The 20,757-nt window shown below is 42.2% G+C and overlaps 1 protein-coding gene across 19 annotated transcripts in view; it reads right to left on the bottom strand.

The window, feature by feature from the left end:
* Positions 1-20,757, bottom strand: part of ANKRD11 (ankyrin repeat domain containing 11) — a 281,034-nt gene that overhangs the window by 40,325 nt on the left and 219,952 nt on the right. The window lies entirely within an intron of this gene.

Genomic DNA, 20,757 nt, shown 5'->3' with positions numbered 1-20,757 from the left:
TTATGCAGATGACACAACCTTGCTTGCTGAAAGTGAAGAGGACTTGAAGAGCTTACTGATGAAGATCAAAGACCACAGCCTTCAGTATGGATTACACCTCAACATAAAGAAAACAAAAATCCTCACAACTGGACCAATGAGCAACATCATGATAAACGGAGAAAAGATTGAAATTGTCAAGGATTTCATTTTACTTGGATCCACAGCCAACACCCATGGAAGCAGCAGTCAAGAAATCAAAAGATGCATTGCATTGGGCAAATCTGCTGCGAAGGACCTCTTCAAAGTGTTGAAGAGCAAAGATGTCACCTTGAACACTAAGGTGCGCCTGACCCAGGTCATGGTATTTTCAATCACATCATATGCATGTGAAAGCTGGACAATGAATAAAGAAGACCGAAGAAGAGTTGATGCCTTTGAATTGTGGTGCTGGCGAAAAATATTGAATATACCCATGGACTGCCAAAAGAACAAGCAAATCTGTCTTGGAAGAAGTGTGACCAGAATGCTCCTTAGAGGCAAGGATGACGAGACTGCGTCTTACATATTCCGGACATGTTATCAGGAGGGATCAGTCCCGGGAGAAGGACATCATGCTTGGCAGAGTACAGGGTCAGCAGAAAAGAGGAAGGCCCTCAACAAGGTGGACTGACACAGTGGCTGCAACAATGAGGCCAAGCATAACAACGACTGTAAGGATGGCACAAGACCGGGCAGTGTTTTTCATTCTGTTGTGCACAGGGTCGCTATGAATCGGAACCGACTCAATGGCACCTAACAACAACAACAGCTGCAATTTCATTTCAAGTGCCAGGAAATGCAATCTCTCATTTGGCAGTGAACAGCCCCTCCTGTTCCCAGACTCAGAGTGCAACTACGCGTCCTCCTAGGCTAGCTAGGGAAGCTTCTGGATGAGCAATGACCCTGCCTTGCGGGGTGCCCTCACGAGACCATGGGCTATGGCTCAGCCTGACTGCTCCCTGTTTCCCTCCTGCACCTTAAGAGCTCTGGGGAAATCATTGCCAACTGTCTGCAAAACGGGGAAATAGCATCACCTCCAGAGAGGGTTAGGGGACAGACGGAGCACGCCAATGCCAGCGTACAGGCAGATCAGGCCCACTGAAGGACATGGCTCATGGTCTCACAACAGCCTCTAAAGCTGAGGTATGCAAGTGGGTTCTAAGTCAGGCATGGAAACCACGAGATGCACGTGTGGTGAGAAGAGGGCACAGTGCTGTGAGGGAAGAATGGTCCCAGGGGCAGAGGCAGAGGGATGGCAGAGCAGGGTGCAAGATCAGATGACCAGGTGCTGTCCTCTTGCTATGAGAGAACCGAGAAAGTGACACACCACAGAGCACAGGGTCTTCCTCTGGTGGGGGGAGTGGCCCCAGCTGCACTGGCTTGGCCCTCAGACACCCTGGACTGAGTTGGGGTTCAAGGGGGCTTTCTCCTTGTGCCTGGAACTAATCCCATAGGCCTCAGAATCTCTCTGGTGTCTACAGTTGTCATCAGCACTTCTCAGTTTGTCCCACTGCTGGTTGGGCCTCATTTGGACACACGGACAGGGGCAGCAAGGGCCAGAGTCTCTCCCTCCTGCTCACTTTGGAATAAGCGGCTCCAGGTGCTATGACATCCCTCACCCCTGGTCATGTGTATTAAGTGCTGCAATGAGTCATACGTGCCAAAGCGCAGATGTCTGTGGTATCGTGTGATTCACCAGGCCTGCCTGCTGTCTCAGACAGGAGAATATACCACTCCTTCCCTCACCAGCAAGCTTCCTTTTCTGGTATGTTCCTCAGGTAAGCTGTTGGCAAACATAGCTCTGCTCACTTTCCTTGTGCTAATCTGGTAGCACCTCCCTCCACACACGGCCCGCATCTCACTGTGCCGGACCAGGTGGGGCTGGGCAGGCATAACATGCACACTGCCTGGCGCTCAGGTCACTGCACCGAGGCCACACCGCCACCACCTGTGATGAGGACACCACACCAACTCCTGGGAGGGCCCTGAGCACACCTTGGCCACCAAGCAGCCTGGGGACAGTGCCAGCCTCCCAAGGTCCCTATTGCCCCTTCTGATCCCAGCAGATTGTCCAGCTGGACCAGTCAGCCAGGTATTTTGCCAAACCTAGAAGTTAAGAAAAGACAAACTCTGGAGAATGATTTGACAGTTTCTAATAAAGTTAAAAAATTGAAAGCATACGTTCACAAACTAGTAAAAAATGTTCATGGCAGCTTTGTTCAGAATAGTCAAAAAATGAAATAACTGCCCGTCAAAAACCAAATGCATAAATCAATTCTGGAAAAGTCATCATGCAGCAACATGGATGAACCTCACCGGTATTAGGTGGAATGAGAGAAGCCAGACAAGAATACATGTATGATGATTTAATTTATAAGAAACTCAAGGTCTGACAAAGATAATCAATATTTATCAAATCAGAATAGTGATCATCTCAGGAGATGGGACATAGTCTAAGATTTATGTGGAGACCTCGAGAGGTGCCAGATTTGTTCCGTATCTCAACCATGTGACGATGTGTGCTTATAAAAAAGTCATCTCTCTGCACACTTAAGATTAAAACTTGTATCCTTCATGGGGCATGGGGGTGGCGGTGCAGGGAGAAAAGGACTGAGCCAAATCTAATTCTACAGTAGACATTATTTTCATGACAGTCTGTTTCACTGTGTGATTACCGAATGCATCAATACTGCTCTGTTCTTGCAAGGTGCTCAGGGGAGGAACATTTTCAATAAGGAGAACAAACCCAGAATTAGCAGAGATCTTGTGCCTAAAAAAATCGTGCACATACCAGAACTCATTTCTAGACTCAAACAGACAACCACAGAGGGTTGAGGCATTGTGCTTGCCACGGCGACGCAAGCTACCACATGTCTCTGCGCCTCAGACCTTCTAGAACGAGGGGTGGGGTGGGTGATCAGGATAAGTGATTTTCACCCAGAATGCCCATGCAGAGCCCACCTATGCTGGTACTGCAGCGCCCCCCGCCCCCAGATTCTGGTTTAATTGGCCTCTAGTACAGCTTGTGCAATGACATTTTTCTAAAAGCGCCCCTCTTCTGATGACATGTAGCATTTCAATGAAACATCATCAGTCTTTCAGTGAGGTAACAGAAGCTCAAACGGACACGTGCAGCCACCACAAATCTCTACTGCCTTCTTCCCAAAGGACAAAGCACAACAGCAAGGCCAGGAGGAAACAGGTGGCTCCCGGAGCACACAGACCTCACGGCCCAAAGGTCACGTCTGGCGACCCAGTCCTCAGTGCAGACTAGACGGCCAGCCTTTTCTCCCAGAGTAGCTATTTCTTGGATCACAAGGAATCTAAAATTTAAGTGCTTTAGAACTTTCCAGCTTTCATTCTAACCAAATCATGGCTGCAATGACACAGAAGAGAGAAGCACAGTCTATGAGCACAGGCTTCTAACTCACTGTGAAAACGAGGGTTACAGATATGGACAACTGCTGACCACCACTTTGCTCCCCCCTCAGGCTCTGCCATCAGCCTTCAGAGAAAATGACTCATGCCTCGTACTGACACCTATCGAGACGTGCCTGCTACCAGAGTTTTGACACAAAACGCAAAATGCTTCACTGAAATGGGACTATACTTTTAAAGAGGGCGTGGCAGGAACAACAGCTGTGGGGAATATAATTTCCAGGAATCTACCAACCCCACGTTATACTCCTGGTGGCCCTGCCAAAGCTTATCTCAAAAAACAGACTAGACTGAAAAACACACAGGACAGGCTTTCTAGTGTAGTGAAAGGCAGAGGCTTTGGAGTCCATTTCAAGCTAAAGGAAAATCCCAGGCTTCTGCTAGCCACTGTAATGCTTGGTATTGCTGGTATTAGACTAAACCTCCTGCTGAGAGCAGCTAGAGAAGCCAGACCCCTCTTTCTCATTACACACTCCTGTTTTAAGACACTAGAAAACAACCAAACCAGTCAGGACTTGAGGGGCCTGGAGAGAAGTGGGCCTCTGGCCTGAGCTGCATTCCCTCCTCCTCCTTTCCCTTGGCCATTGCATGTGAGAAGGACCGGAAGAGAAGCGGCAGCAGCAGCAGCCTGGAGTCTGGTGGTTTCCGAGAGCAAAGGGCCTGAGTCTGAGCCGGGCACTCACACTGCAATTCTCTGTGGCACTGGCTACCGTGTATGTGTCTGTCTGTCCGCGTGTGTGCGCAGGTTGGGGACTCAACCGGGAAAACCCAAGCAGAAAGGAAATGTTGGAGGGTAAAAAATCTGGCAGAAAATTCAGCATTCTTATGATCTAAGAAGACAAGAGTTTCAAACTGTGGACCTGCCGAGGAGGAGGGACCTCCAAAAAAGACATACGATCATCTGAACAGATGCAGAAAAGCATCTGACAGAATTTACCCATTTGTGATAAAAGCTCAGGAAACTAGAAGGGAGTTCCCTTAATCCAATAAAGGTTACCTACCTACCAAAAAAAAAAAAAAAAAAAAACCTACTGCTAATATCAGCTATTTTTCTTCAACATTTTATTACGAAAAATATCAAATACACAGACAAATTTAAAACTTGTAGCCAATGCCGTGATTCTGTAATTCATATTTTGTGCTACTTGTTTTATCACATTATCTCTCGGTCTGTTCGTCCATCTTCTTTGATGCATTTCCAAGTAAGTAACAGACATCAGTATACATCACCCATAAAGTTTTCCAAAATTGTAATTCTTGCTTGAAATTTCAATTTTTATCATTAGCCAAAAATTCTGTCAGTTGTTTCCTTTAAAGTGACAAGATCACTTCATTCATTTTTGAGAAAATATCTGTGAGATACCCAGCTCTGAATAACCACCATTTGTCTGAAAGATGCTCTTTCAAGCTTGGAACTCACACAGCTGCACAAACGCGCTGGAGCCATCGTCCTCCTCTGACCTGCAGCGCAAGGGCTTTATATGCATATCCCTGTTTGCCACATGGACTGTTAAAAAGATGAGGACTAAAGGGATGAGATTTAATAAAATCAACACACTTGTTCACTGGGGACACTTTTTTTTTTCCATTAACCATTAGTTGCATATCGACATTTTTAAGCATATATTTCTAGATGTAACAAATAGTCTTTTCTGTTGTTTTTTTTTTCTTTTATTGTACTTTAGATGAAGGTTTACTAAACAAACTAGTTTTTCATCAAACAGTACACACATTGTTCTATGACACTGGTTAACCACCCCACGACATGTCAATACTCTTCTCAACCCTGCATTCCCTCTTACCAGCTTTCCTATTCCCTCTAGCCTTCCAGTCCCTGCCCCAGGGCTGGTACACCCCTTTAGTCTCGTTTTTTTCCATGGGCCTGCTCAATCTTTGGCCGAGGGGCGAACCTCAGGAGTGACCTCATTACTGAACTGAAAACGTGTCCAGGGATTCTCTAGTCTCTGTCAGGCCAGCAAGTCTGGTTTATTTTTGAGTTAGAATTTTGTTCTACTTTTTTCTCCACTCTGTCCAGGACCCTTTACTGTGATCCCTGTCAGAGCAGTCAGTGTTGGTAGCCGGGCATCATCTAACTGTACTGGATTCAGTCTGGTGGAGGCCATGGTAGACGTGGTCCATTAGTCCTTTGGACTAATCTTTCCCTTGTGTCTTTAGTTTTCTTCATTCTTCCCTGTTCCTGAAGGGTTGAGACCAGTAGAGTATCCTAGAAGGCTGCTCACAGGCTTTTAAGACCCCAGTTGCTACTCGCCAAAGTAGAATGTAGAACATTTTCTTTATAAACTATGTTATGCCAATTGAGCTAGATGGTCCCTCATGGGGGACCACGCTTGAGTGCAGCTGGCAGGGGTCTCTGTGGGTACGCGGGGTGTATTACAAGTGTGTGGTGTGGGCACACTTGGGAGGACCTGCATGGGTTGCCTGAGGCAATAGTGGCTGCAGCATTAGTGTGCCAACCACACAATCACTGCTGTTTGAGCCCACTGTTGTGGCTATTGTAGCAATCCATCTCATTAAGGGTTTCCCTTGTTTTTTGCTGACCCTCTACTTTATCAAGCATGATGTCCTGCTCCAGTGACCAGTCCCCCCTGATGATGTGTCCAAGGTAAGCAGGATGAAGTCTTACCATCCTCGCTTCTAAGGAACATCTGCTTGTACTTCCTCCAAGATAGATTTGTTTGTTCTTCTGGCCGCCCATGGTATATTCATTATTCTTTTCCAGCACCACAGTCTGAATGCATAAATTCTTCTTCAGTCTTGCTTTTTTATTGCGCAGTTTTCGCATGAATATGAGGCAATTAATAATACCATGGCTTACTGACTATGCGAAGGCATTTGACCTTGTAGATCATAACAAACTATGTATAACATTGTGAAGAATGGGAATTCCGGAACACTTAATTTGTGCTCATGCGAACCAGTACATGAATCAAGAGGCAGCCATTCCAACAGAACAAAGGGATCTGCCTGGTTTAAAACTAGAAAAGGTGTGTATCAGGGCTATATGCTTTCCCCATACTTATTCAATCTGTATGCTGAGCAAATAACCCAAGAAGCTGGGCTATATGAAGAACACGGCATCAGGCTGGAGAAGATTAATTAACCTCAGATATGCAGATGACACAACCTTGCTTGCCGAAAGTGAAGACAACACGAAGCACTTACTGAAGAAGGTAAAAGACTACATACAGCCTTCAGTACAGATTACATCTGAACATGTAAAAAAAAAAAAAAAAAAAAATCCTCGGAACCACACCTATAAACATCATCATAATAAATGGCAAAGAAACTGAAGTTGTCAAGGATTTCATTCTTCTTGGAGCAACAATCAATGCCTGTGCAACCAACAGTCAAGAAATCAAACAACATATTGCATTAGGCAAATCTGCAGCAAAAAACCTCTTAAGAATGTTAAAAAGCAAAGATGTCACTTTGATGACTGAGGTGTGTCAGACCCAAACCATGGTATTTTCAACTGCCTCATATACAGGCAAAATTAGACATAATGTTGAGCAACTGATTCCCTTCATATAAATCAACAGCCAAAATTTATATAAGGCGATAAGAGTCAGAACAGAGGTTCCTCTTGGCAGGGGGGTAATGGCTGGTTAAGGGCAGCACAAGGAAGGCTCCTAGGGTGATGGTAATATTGGATATTCTCATCTGGGTCATGATCATCACAGGTTTTATACTGAAATATAAAATACGAGGTACATTTATATCTCAGTAAAAAGGGTTCCAAAAAAATTTAAATTCCTGCCTCTCACCTTACTGTCTGTGCAAGATGTGAGGGAAAAGTTAAAGAAAACATGTATAATGTACCTGGAGTACATTAGGGGCTGGGCCTCGAGCTGCAAACACACAAGCACTGCAGGGTGGCTATGGACACAGCCCACAAAGCACAGTGGAGTTCAGAACTGAACTGCATGACCAGAGGTTCACTTAACCTCTTCGAGCTTCACTATCCTCACTAGTAAAATCACAACAAAACCCAACTGTGGGCATTAGAAAATGTTCTCATTTCCTAAATGCTAACAAACACCTTTAATATTAAATTCAACCTTTATAGAGCACCTATGTGTCAGACACTGATATTCCACAAAAGCCACCATCATGATAACCACTTTACCCAGCATTGACCCCCAATGACTTGTGCTTTACATTACTATCCTCATTTAATCCTCATGACAAGCCGGTGAGGGGCTCCACATGCATCAGTTATAGTCCAGGAGAGAGGGCTGGCTTCTTATCCCTCCACCACGACAGGCTTATGACGCGTGAGGAAGCACACAGAGGGGACAAGAAAGTTGTAGCAACTGTCCTAAAAATGGTCACAGTCCAATTGACACACTGACCCTGGAACTACCTTAAGTAGTTAACTGGCTTTTATCTACAAATTACAGATGGCCAAAGGATTAAAAAGAACGAAAATCACTGCAGCCATTAGAAACAGCATGAATATGTCAATCCAGCTGTTCCAGCTCTATTCGTTGAAAAGATGGTCCTTTTCCAATGGAGTTGCCTTGGTATTTTTGTCAAAAACCCAGCGACCACGTGTGTGGGGCGTCTATTTGTGGATTCTGTTCTGCTGCATTTCAACGTGCCTGTCCTCATGCCAATACCACACTATCTCATTATTGTAGTTGTGTTGTTAGGTGCTGTCGAGTAGGTTCCGATTCATAGCAACCCCATATACAAAAGAACGAAACACTGCCCAGTTCCACGCCATGCCCACAATCATTGTCATGCTTGAGCCCATTGTTGCAGCCACTGTGTCAATCCATCTCATTGAAGGTCTTCCTCTTCCTTGTTGACCCTGTACTGTGTTGGGTATATCTGCTGCAGAAGACCTCTTTATAGTATTGAAAAGCAAGGATGTCTATATGAGGACTGTGGTGCACCTGAATTAGGCCATGATATGCATGTGCATATCATATGCATGTGAAAGCAGGACAATGAATAAGGAAGACCAAAGAAGAATTGATCCCTCTGAATTATGATGCTGGGGAAGAATACTGAATATACTATAGACTGCCAGAAGAATGAACAAATCTGTCTTAGAACAAGTACAGCAAGAATGCTCCTTAGAAGAGAGGATGGTGAGACTTTGTCTCACCTACTTTGGACATGTTATCAGGAGGGACCAGTCACTGGAGAAGGACATCATGATCGGGAAAGTGTTGTTGCTAGGTGCCACTGAGTCTGTTTCAATTCATAATGATCATAGGTACAACAGAACGAAACACTGCCCAGTCCTGAGCCATCCTCACAATCTTCCTCTTTCTCATTGACTCTCTACTTTACCAAGCATAATGTCCTTCTGCAGGGGCTGATCCCTCCTGATAACATGTCCAAATTATATGAGATGTAGTCTCACCATCCTTGCTTCCAAGGAGCATTCTGGCTGTACTTCTTCCAAGACAGATTTATTTGTTCTTTTGGCAGCCCATGGTATATTCAATATTCACCACAATTCAAAGGCGTCAATTCTTCTGTCTTCCTTATTAATTGTTCAGCTTTCGCGAGGATGTAATGCGACTGAAAATATCATGATTTGGGTCAGGTGAGACTTAAGTCTTCAAGGTGACATCTTTGCTTTTCAACACTTTAAAGAGGTTTTTTTGTGGCAGATTTACCCAATGCAATGCGTCTTCTGATTTCTTGACAGCTGCTTTCACGGCTGTTGATTGTGGATCCAAGTAAAATGAGATCCTTGACAACATCAATCTTTTCTCCATTTATCATGATGTTGCTTATTGTTCCAGTTGGAGTTTTGTTTTATGTTGAGGTCCAATCCATACTGAAGGCTATGGTCTTTGATATTCATCAGTAAGTGCTTTAAGTCTTATTCACTTTCAGCAAGCAAGGCTGAGTCATCTGCATAACACAGGTTGTCAATGGTCTCTCCCCAATCCTGATGCCCCGTTCTTCTTCATGTAGTACAGCTTCTGGGATTATCTGTTCAGCACACAGATTGAATAGGTATGGTGAAAGAATACAATCCTGAGTCACCTTCCCTGATTTTAAACCATGCAGTATCCCCTTGCTCTGTTTGAACAACTGCCTCTTGATCTATGTACAGGTTCCTCATGAGCACAATTAAGTGTTCTGGAATTCCAATTCTTCGCAATGTTATCCATAATTTGTTATGATCCACACAGTTAGCACAGTCAATAAAACACAGGTAAACATCTTTGCTTTCAGCCAAGATCCATCTGGCATCAGCAATGATATCCCTGGTTCCATGTCCTCTTCTGAATCCAGCCTGAATTTCTGGCAGTTCCCTGTCAATACACTACTGCAGCCACTTTTGAATGATCTTCAGCAAATTTTACTTGCACATGATATTGTTCGATAATTTCTGCATTCGGTTGGATCACCGTTCTTGGAAACAGGCATAAATATGGATCTCTTTCAGTCGGCTAGCCAGGTAGCTGTCTTCCAAATTTCTTGGCAGAGACAAGTGAGCACTTCCAGTGCTGCATCCGTTTGTTGAAACATCTCAATTGATATTCTGTCAATTCCTGGAGTCTTGTTTTTCAACAATACCTTCAGTGCAGCTTGGACTTCTTCCTTCAGTAACATTAGTTCCAGATCATATGCTACCTCTTGAAATGGTTGAATGTCAACCAGTTGTTTTTAGTATAATGACTCTGTGTGTTCCTTCCATCTTCTTTTGATGCTTCCTGTGTCGTTTAATATTTTCCCATAGAATCCTTCACTGTTTCAACTCAAGGCCTGAATTTTTTCTTCAGTTCTTTCAGCTTAACAAATGCCAAACGTGTTCTTCCCTTTTGGTTTTCTATCTCCAGCTCTCTGCACATATCATTATAATACTTTACTTTGTCTTCTTGAGCCACCCTTTGAAATCTTCTGTTCGGCTCTTTTACCTCATCATTTCTTCCTTTTGCTTTAGCTACTCAATGTTCAAGAGCAAGCTTCAGAGTCTCTTCTGACATCTATTTTGGTCTTTTCTTTCTCTCCTGTCTTTTGCAGTTGTGTAGTAAGTATTAAAATCAGAGTTTAAGTGTCCCAATTTTGTCCTTTTTTCAAGGTTGTTTTGGCTATTCTAAGTCCTTTGAATTTCCATATGAATTTTAGATTCAGCTTGTCAATTTCCACAACAAAGCCCTCAGGAATTTGAATTGACACTGTTGAATCTATAAATCAATTTGGGGAGACAAGCCATCTCAATAATACTGAAGAGCTTTCTGAGCAATGAATGAGGTAGAGTTCTCCATTTTTAGGTCTTTAATTTCTCTCAACAATGTTTTTGTAGCTTTCAGGGTGTAAGTCTTAACAAACTTTTCATCAAATTCATCTCAAAATAATACATACTTTTGATGCTACTGTAATAGTATTTTTAAAATTTTAATTCCTGATTGCTCATTAACAGCACTGAGAAACACACTTTTGTATACTGGCTTTGTATTATGCAACCTTGCTAAACTCACTTTCTAATTCTTGTAGCTTTTGTGTGGATTCTTTAGGATTTTCTCCATAGACTATCATTTGTCTGTGAATAAAACAAGTTTGTTCCTTATTTTCTAATTTGTATGTCTTTTATTGGCCTTATTGTGCTGGTTAAAATTGCTAATACAATGTTGACAGTAATGGTAAGAACAGGTATCTTTTTGCCTCGTTCTCAGTCTTAGGGGGGGAAATTTGGTCTTTCACCTCTAAGTGTGCTAGCTGTGGGTTTTTCGTAGATGTTCTGTATCAGACTGAGGAGATTCCCCTCTATTCCTATTTTGCAGAGAGTTCTTTACCATCAGTAGGTGTTGAATTTTGTCCAAGCTTTTCCTGCATCAACTGGTTGGATCATATGGGTTTTTTTTGTCTGTTAATATAATGAATTCCAAGAATGATTTTAGAATGTTAAACCAACCTTGCATTCCTGGTACGAACCCCCTTTAGTCATGACATATTAATTTTTAAATTCTGTTTACTAAAATTCTTACAGAATTTTTTTTAATGTTTCGATTCACGAGGAATACCCAGTACCCAGTGCCGTTGAGTCGATTCTGACTCATAGCGACCCTATAGGACAGAGTAGGACTGCCCCCATAGAGTTTCCAAGGAGCACCTGGCGGATTTGAGCTGCCAACCCTTTGGTTAGCAGCCACAGCACTTAACCACTACGCCACCACGGTTTCCAAGGAATAGTGGTCACAATTATTTTTATTGAAGTATCTTTGTCTTTTTTTGGTATCAGTGTTGGAACTGATGGAACAACTGGATAACCATATACCAAAAAATTAACCTTTAACCTGACCTCACAGCATAGACAAAAATTAACTTGAAATGGATCACAGATCTAAATGTAAGAACGTATAAAATTTCCCAAAGAAAATATAGGAAAAAACTTTGTGACCTTGCATTTGCCAACGATATGACATAAAAAGTACAAATTCTGAAACAAACAAAAAAAATTAACAACAACAACAATAAACTGGACTTCATCAAGATCAAAAGTATTTGTTCTTCAAAAGACAATGTCACAAGAGTGAAAAGACAAGTCACTGCCTTGGGAGCAAAATATCTGTAAAACACGTGTCTGATAAAGGACTTGTACCCAGAATATACAAAGAAATCTTACAACGCATTAATATAAGAAGATAAATAACCCAGTTTTATAATGGGCAAAATACATGAACAGATACTGTACCAGAAAGGATTATACAGATGGCTAATAAGCACATAAAAAGATGCTTAATATTATCACTTATAAGGGAAATACAAACTGAGATACCATTACATACCTACTAGTATAGCCAAAACTAAAAGGTTTTGGTGAGGATGTAGAACACTGGAAACTCTTTTACATTGCTGATGCAAATGCCCAAGTGGAGTAAAATACTGTGACCACTCTAGAGAACATGTTGGCAGTTTTTTAATAAGGTAAACAAACACCTACCCAAGGGAATGAAAGCACAGGTCCACACCTGACTTGTACACAAGTGTTCACAGCAGTTTTATCCATAATAGCAAAAAACTGGAAGCCACCCAAATGTCCATCACCAGGCAAACAGATAAACAAATTGTGATCTATCCCTCCTACAGGCTACTCAGTGTTACCGAGGAATGACTCAGCAATACATGCTACCACATGGCTGTGTCTCCACAGAATGATGATGAGTAAAAGCAGCCAGACAAAAAGAGTACATACCATATGATTTCACTTACAGGAAATGCAAACTAGTCTGTAGTGTCAGAAAGCATATCAGTGGTTGTCTAGGAATTGAAGGGTGAGAAAGGGAGGGATATATATTTTTTTATAATTTATTTTTTTGTTGTTGAGAATATCCACAGAACATTCAACAATTTTTACATGTGCAATTAAAAAAATTAGCTGACACTAATTACATCCTTCAAGTTGTGCAACCATTCTCATCCTCTTTTTCCAGATTGTTCCTCCCCCATTAACATAAACTCACTGCTACCTAAATTTCCTTTCGAGTTGCTGCTATCACTGTCATCCCATGTAGGTAGCTCTTAAAAGAGCACAATGCTCAAGGCAGGCATTCTTTACTAGTTAAGCTAAAGTATTATTTGGTTTTAAAAAGGCTTCAGGGCATATTTTTGCTTTAGGTTTAAGGTTTAAAGATTATCTCAGGGCAATAGTTTCAGGGGTTCGTCTAGTCTCCATGGCTCTAGAAAATCTGGATTCCACGAGGATTTCAAATTCTGTTCTACACTTTGCCTATTCTGATCAGGATTCTTGTTTAGAATCTTTGATCAAAACGTTCCGTAATGGTAGCTGGGCACCATCCAGTTCTGGTCTTATAGCAGAGGAGGCAGTTGTTCACAGAGGCAATTAGTCACATACCCATTTCCTCCACTTATTCCTGACTGTCCTTCCTCTGTTGCTCCAGGTGAATAGAGATGAATGTTGTGCCTTGGATGGCCACTTGCAAGCTTTTAAGACCGCAGACACTATGCAAGGAACTAGGAAGTAGACTAGAAGCACTAAACACATTATTAGGCCAATTAACTGAAAAGTCTCATGAAACCATGACCCTAAACCTCCAAACCAAGAAACCAAATCCCATGAGGTATTTCATTGTATACAAGCAGCCTCAGCAGCTGTTCTTTTTATTGTTGTTGTTGTAAATATATCACATAATTTTTGCCAATTCAACTTTTTACAGGTGTACAACTTATTGGCAGCAATTACAACTGCAAGAGAGGAATGAATTATAAAGGGCCATGAGGAAAATGTATGGGGTAATGGAAATATTCATTATCTTGATGTGGCAAAATAATGGGTATATACATATGTCAAATCTCTCAGACTAAACATTTTAAATATGTACAGTTTATTGCTTGTCAATAATATCCCAATAAACTGTAAGAGTACATGTGTGTGAAAGTCTCACACACATGCACACAAACACACACACAGTCATGAATGCAAAGGTATTTAACATGAGTAAACACACAACTACTCTGGAAAACAGTCTGACAGTTTCTCAAAAAGGTTAACATATTCCTACCACAGAACCCACCCATTCCTAGGTATTTAGCCAAGAGAAAGGAAAGCACATGTCCACACAAAGACTTGGACATGAATGTTCATGGAAGCTCCATGTGTAATATCCACACACTGGAAAACAACCCCACCCCCCACCCATCCATAAAAATGAGAAAGGTAACACCGGACAAAAGAATGCAGACGAAGAGGACCACATCAGAAAGAGGCAGGTCCAGGCTGCCCCGGCTCCTGAGGATGCTGGAGACTCCACAGGCTCTCAGAACTTTTCTGGCCCTGTCCTCCCACGAGCTCCCTCCTTGCCTGGGAGCACCTTCTCATCCACCCTTGCCTAAGGACAGCATCTCTCCCTCCTAAGGGCCAGCACAGCCCACTGTCCTCTCATATCCTATATGGCAGTAAGGGCTGTGAGACCCAGAGGGTGGCTATCCCTCCACTCACAGTTCTCTTCTGCACGCTCCTAAGCACAGAGCTGAGTACTTGAGGGAATGAATAAATGCAGTGCTCAGAACTCTGAGCTCTGATTTACCATGAATTTTAAATAAATGCACTAAGTTTTGGTCTACAACTGCCCCAAAACAATTAGCTGCCTACAAGTCCTAACATGAACAACAGAATAAACATGAATGGTCTAGGCTACTACAGAAAGGGACTGTCCAAAAACCCATGAGGAGCAAATATGAGGCCAGATAGAAAATTAGATGCACTAAAACATTCTGCCTGACCAAAAACAGTTGTGGGGAGGTGAATATTTTAGGTAGTAAAACCCTAAAGTACAGCCACAAAGGGACTGCCATGCCATCAGGAGAGTTTGTGTCTTCTAGGAAAGAAGGGGCTTATGAAAGAGAGAAACTGGGGGGTTGTGAGGATGCTGGAAATGTTCTATTTCTGGACTCAAGTGGTAGTAACATGGCTGCTCAATTGTGCATAAATGTGTCAGGCTGGTTAAATGTGTCTTATTCTTTTCTATATGTGCATCGAAAAGGTTTTAAAAATTGAAAAGCAAGAGAATGATAAAATTCAAGATAGTGGTTACCTCTGAAAGCAGAAGTGGGGTGTGTGATGTATTTGATAAACATTTTTTAGTATCTACTCCATTTTTTTTTTTTTTACTCCATATTTAATTTCAAAATGATTAGGAAAAAGAGAGATCCCAGTGAGGCCCACAGTGGTGTGACCTGTTGGAGGGCTTGGCAGCAGGATAATAAAAAAACCTGCTGCCCCATCAAGTAGATTCCAACTCAGAGCGACTCTATAGGACAGAGTAGAACTGCCCTATAAACGGTTTCTGAGGAGCTCCTGGTGGGTTCGAACTGCCAACCTTTTGCTTTGCGGCTGTAGCTCTGAACCACTAAGCCACCAGGGTTTCCAGCAGGATAATGGTGCCCCCCAAATCCTCGTGGCGTGCACCACCATAACAACTGTATTGTTGCCAAGACTGCGTGAGCACACATCTTGAAATGGCTTGTACCTGGCCTACACTTAGTACAGCTCACATGACTGAGTGAACACATTGACACTGGTTTAAAGATAAAAAGTACGTCTAATCTGGTATCTAAGAGCTCATTACAAAAGATGACAATGCTTTTTAAAGTCTCTATGCTTCACCTTGACCTCTATGTATTTCTCAAATCCAGCCAGGTCACACAGGGAAAGTGGCCACGGATGAGGACAGGCTGTGTTTCCTCTGAGCATGTGAGCTGGACAAGATGGCATTTCTGCATCATCTGCATGGGCTAGCACCCCATCCCATTTGGGGAGCAGCTCCAATGACTCACCCTGAGCCGTGGCACAGGTACGGCTCACTTGGACACATACCTGAACCCAGGATGACACACCCAGAGTGGCTGGGAGAATATATCACGGTGGCCTAGTGAGAAGGAATGGGAATTGTGCTGGGTGTGATAGTGGCATTGAGGCTGTGCTTCTTGAAAGTCCTTATCTGAGAGACACACCCACTAAGATATTTACAGGAGAAAATTGTCTGGGGTTTGCTTAAAATACATGTAGGAGAAGATAAATAAAACAAGATGGACAAAGTGTTGACAGCTTTTGAAGTTGGCTGATGGGTATGATTTATAGTTTTATTTTTTTGTGTATCTGTGAAATTTTCCATTAGAAATGTTTAAAAAGAAAGTTAAAAAAATAAATTTGGGAAAGAGAATTAAGTGAGAACATTTGCAGAAGGAAGAAAATTTAGAAGTCAGGGCTATCACCTATCTCCTCATGTGTAGTTGCCCCCAAGTGTTCAGTATACATTGGAGGTCAGAAACAGAGGACCCTTCTGGCCAACCTCCGAGGTTGGAATGGGTGCATGTCCACAGGAGTCAGGTGGGAATGGAGCAACCTTGTGACTGTAAGAGTGTCTGTGTCCATGGTGGCAAGTGGCTGGGCTGGGGCCCCCACCATCAAAAGGCTAGAGTCAAGGAGTTTTCTCAAGCTATTTTTTCTGCAAGTGAGAGTGTTCTGCTTTACTCTATTAATTAAACATCAGGAAGAGGAATACAGGGAAAGAAGGACAACACAAGAATCTGAAAACTCAAAGGCCTGAACCTGCCACTCCAATTTTTAAATCTGATCTGAGCACCCAAGGGTATCAGCACATCTAAGGTGCTCTTCCTTCACACAGTAAGTATCTAGTGAGCACCCAGTAGATCCAAGGCACTGTTCTAAAGCTGGGAACAGGGTGCAAACACAAAACCACTCCTCTGGTGGGGGAGACAAGGAAACAAAACACAGGCTATGACCGAGGCACAGGTGCCACAGAGACGAAGAGCAAGGTGGATGAGTGATAGGCAGAGGCCGGACAAGCGTGGTTCAGTCTGAGCTGGGTTCTTGGAAAGTTCATACTGATAATGGAGGAGAACAAGAGGAACCAGAAGGAAGTTCTCAGTGACGTGTGGCCTCTCCACTCGCACTAAAGCCACACATGATTCCAGGGTGCACCACGACCGGGGCCAGGCTGGGCCAATTGGGCCCAGTCCGCTGAGCCACAGGAAGAACAGAATGAGACCCAAGCCTGGCAAGTCACATTTCATTGTGACTCTTCTCTGTCTTCCGATCTGCCCAGCAAAACAAGACAGACAAACATGCCAATGGCCAATGCTTGCTTTCAGACTCAAAGAGACTGAGGATGTCCCTTGGGGATAACTGAGAGCCAAGAGTCTGGTGCCAACACCCCAGGATACTGAGTGGAATGAGCACTTCTGGCCCTGGGGCCCAGTTAATAACATCCACCTTTGCCCTCTCTGATTCCATTATATGAACACAGCCTCCTTTTCTTCTTCAAGTAATTTCTTTTGATTTGCTGAAACCAGGTGCAAGTAAGGGCCCCCAGCAGTTGGAAGAGAATGGGGGAACATATGGTACAGGGACTGTTCCATTTACAGACCTTGTTTGAGACCTGCCAGGAAGACAACAGGATGAAGCGGGTAAAGAAGCAGAAGGAAGCAGAAGGCCTTCCAATCATAGCCCCTTTTAGCTTCCAAAACAAGAAATCCCATCTCTTGGATGAAGGGTGCAGACCAGACATTGGGCCATGGTGCCTCCTCCTGTGGTGGGCCTCTAGAACACACCCTCATCCCGCAAAGGGGAGCATAGGGTCTGCTAGCCTTCACTAAAGCCTATGTGAATCTCACCTGCTGGGATTGGCCTGGGGGTTTCCTCTCAGGATAGTCTGAAGGAGCAGGTGGTATACATAATATATAGTACAGGGCTCTCAAACTCATCATTCAGCAGAAGCTCCCAGGACCGACCTCAGAAATTCTAACTCAGCAGGTCTAGGGTGGGACCTGAGATGCAGCATTCCTAACAAAATGAGTTCCCTGGGGAGGCCGATCCTACCGAACAGGTACATTGTGTGATGCACTGCTCTAGTACAAAAGAATGCACGTTTTGCTATGTGAACAAGGGTTCAATTCTCATGGATGGCCTCCCTCTCCATGATGCTGCATCAGAAGCATGTGGAGAACGAGCCCTGGACAGTCCACGCTGGCCTCCTCGTTCTGCAAACCTGACTGCCTTCCCTCCCTACCCACCCACGCATAGCTCAATCATGTCCCACCCAAAGGACAATGTAAACATCACCTCCTCAAAAAAACTTTCTGAGGAGCAGAATTGAGCAAGTGGAAGGCAGAACTGGTGAACCTGAAGATAAAACACTTGGCATCAATATATTTGAAAAAAATCGGACATAAGAATTAAAAAAAAAAATATGAAGAAAAGTTAAGAATCATGTGGGACTCTATCAAGAGAGATAATCTACGAGTGACTGGAGTATCAGAACAGGAAGGGATAACAGAAAATACAGAGAGCATTGTTAAAGATTTATTGGCAGAAAACATCCCTGATATCGTGAGAGATGAGAAGACATCATAAGGTACATCTTAAAAGAAAGTCACCAAGACACATTATAATTAAACTTGCCAAAATCAAAGATAAAGAGAGAATTTTAAGAGCAGCTAGGGATAAACAAAATGTCACCTACAAAGGACAGTCAATAAGAATAAGCTTGGACTACTCGGCAGAAACCATGCAGGCAAGAAGGCAATGGGATGACTTATATAAAGCACTGAAGGAAAAAAATTGCCAGTCAAGAATCACCCAGCAAAACTGTCTCTCAAATATGAAGGCAAAATTAGGTCATTTCCAGATAAAAAGAAGTTTAGGGACTTTGTAAAAACCAAACCAAAACTACAAGAAAAACTAAAGGGAGTTCTCTGGTTAGAAAAATCAACGATATCAGGCATCAACCCAAGACTAGAACACTGGGCAGAACAATCAGATGTTAACCCAGACAGGGAAATCACAAATCAAGATAAAAAAAATGCTCAAAACAGGGAAACAGCAATGTCATTATGTAAAAGAAGACATCATTAAAATAATAAAGAGGGACAAAGAAATATAGTCATAGTTCTTTCATATGGAGAGAAGACAAGGCAACACAAAAGAAGTAAAAGTTAGGTTTAAAAATTACAGAACCACAAAGGAGACTAACTATCCTACTCATCAAAATAAAATACAAGAAAAAAAAGAGAGACTCAGCAGAAACAAAATCAACAACAACAAGGAGGAAGAGACAATATATGAACTACTCAGCACAAAAAATAAAGTTGGAAAAAGAAACTGTCAATAACACACAAAAAAGGACATCAAAATAACAGCACTAAACTAATACCTATCCACAATTACGCTGAATATTAACAGACTAAATGAACCAATAAAGAGACAGAGAGAGGCAGAACAGATAAAAAACACGATCTGTCTATATGCTGCCTACAAGAGACACACTTTAGACTTAAGAGACACAAACAAAAACTCAAAAAAAAAAAAAAAAGCAGAAGTAGCAATATTAATTTCTGATGAAACAGACTTTAATGCTAAATCCACCACAAAGGATAAGGAAGGACACTATATAATGATTAAACGGACTATATACGAGGAGAACATAACCATATTAAATATTCATGCACCCAACGACAGGGCTGCAAGATAAACTCTAACAGCATTGAAAAGTGAGACAGACAGCTCCACAATTACAATAGGAGAATTCAACACACCACTTTCGGTTAAAGACAGAGCATCCAGTAAAAATCTCAATAAAGACACCGAAGATCTAAATGCCACAATAAACCAACTTAACCTCATAGGCATATACAGAACATTCCACCCAACAGCAGCCAAGTATACTTTCTTTTCTAGTGCACGTGGAACATTCCCTAGAATAGACCACATATGAGCACATAAAGAAAGCCTTAGCAGAATCCAAAACATTGAAATATTGCAAAGCACCTTCTCTGACCATAAGGCCATAAAAGTAGAAATCAGTAACAGAAAAAGCAGAGAAAAGAAATGAAACACTTGAAGACTGGGTTATAGAAGGCATTAAGGATGGAATAAAGAAATTCAGAGAATCCAATGAGAATGAAAACACTTCCTCTCAGAACCTTTGGGACACAGCAAAAGCAGTGCTCAGAGGTCAATTTATATCAATAAATGCACACATACAAAAAGAAGAAAAGGGCTGAAATCAAAGAATTAGCCCTACAACTTGAACAAACAGAAAGAGAGCAACAAAAGAAACCTTCAAGCACTGGAAGAAAGGAAATGATAAAAATTAGGGCAGAACTAAATGAAATAGAAAACAGAAAAACAACTGAAAGAGTTATCAATGCCAAAAGCTGGTTCTTTGAAAAATTAACAAAATTGATAAGCCATTAGCCAACCTGAAAAAAGGGAGAGGAAGCAAATAACCCAAATAAGAAATGAGATGGGCGATATTACAACAGACCCAACTGAAATTAAAAGAATCATATCAGATTACTACGAAAATCTGTACCCTAACAAATTTGAAAACCTAGAAGAAACGGATCAATTTCTAGAAACACACTACCTACCTAAACTAACACAAACAGAGATAGAACAACTAAATAGACCCATAACAAAAGAAGAGATTGAAAAGGTAATCAAAAAACTCCCAACAAAAAAAAGCCCTGGTCCGGACAGCTTCACTGCAGAGTTCTACCAAACTTTCAGAGAAGAATTAACATCACTACTACTAAAGGTGTTTCAGAGCATAGAGAAGGACGGAATACTCCCGAATTCATTCTATGAAGCCAGCATATCCCTGGTACCAAAACCAGGTAAAGACACCACAAAAAGGAAAGAAAGAAAGAAAGAAAGAAAGAAAGAAAGAAAGAAAGAAAGAAAGAAAGAAAGAAAGAAAGAAAGAAAGAAAGAAAGAAAGAAAGAAAGAAAGAAAGAAAGAAAGAAAAAAACTATCTCTCTAT

This window comes from Loxodonta africana, chromosome 21 (assembly GCF_030014295.1).
Source record: "Loxodonta africana isolate mLoxAfr1 chromosome 21, mLoxAfr1.hap2, whole genome shotgun sequence".
NCBI classification, from domain to species: Eukaryota; Metazoa; Chordata; class Mammalia; order Proboscidea; family Elephantidae; genus Loxodonta; species Loxodonta africana.
This window is presented reverse-complemented; position numbering and strand designations above follow the sequence as displayed.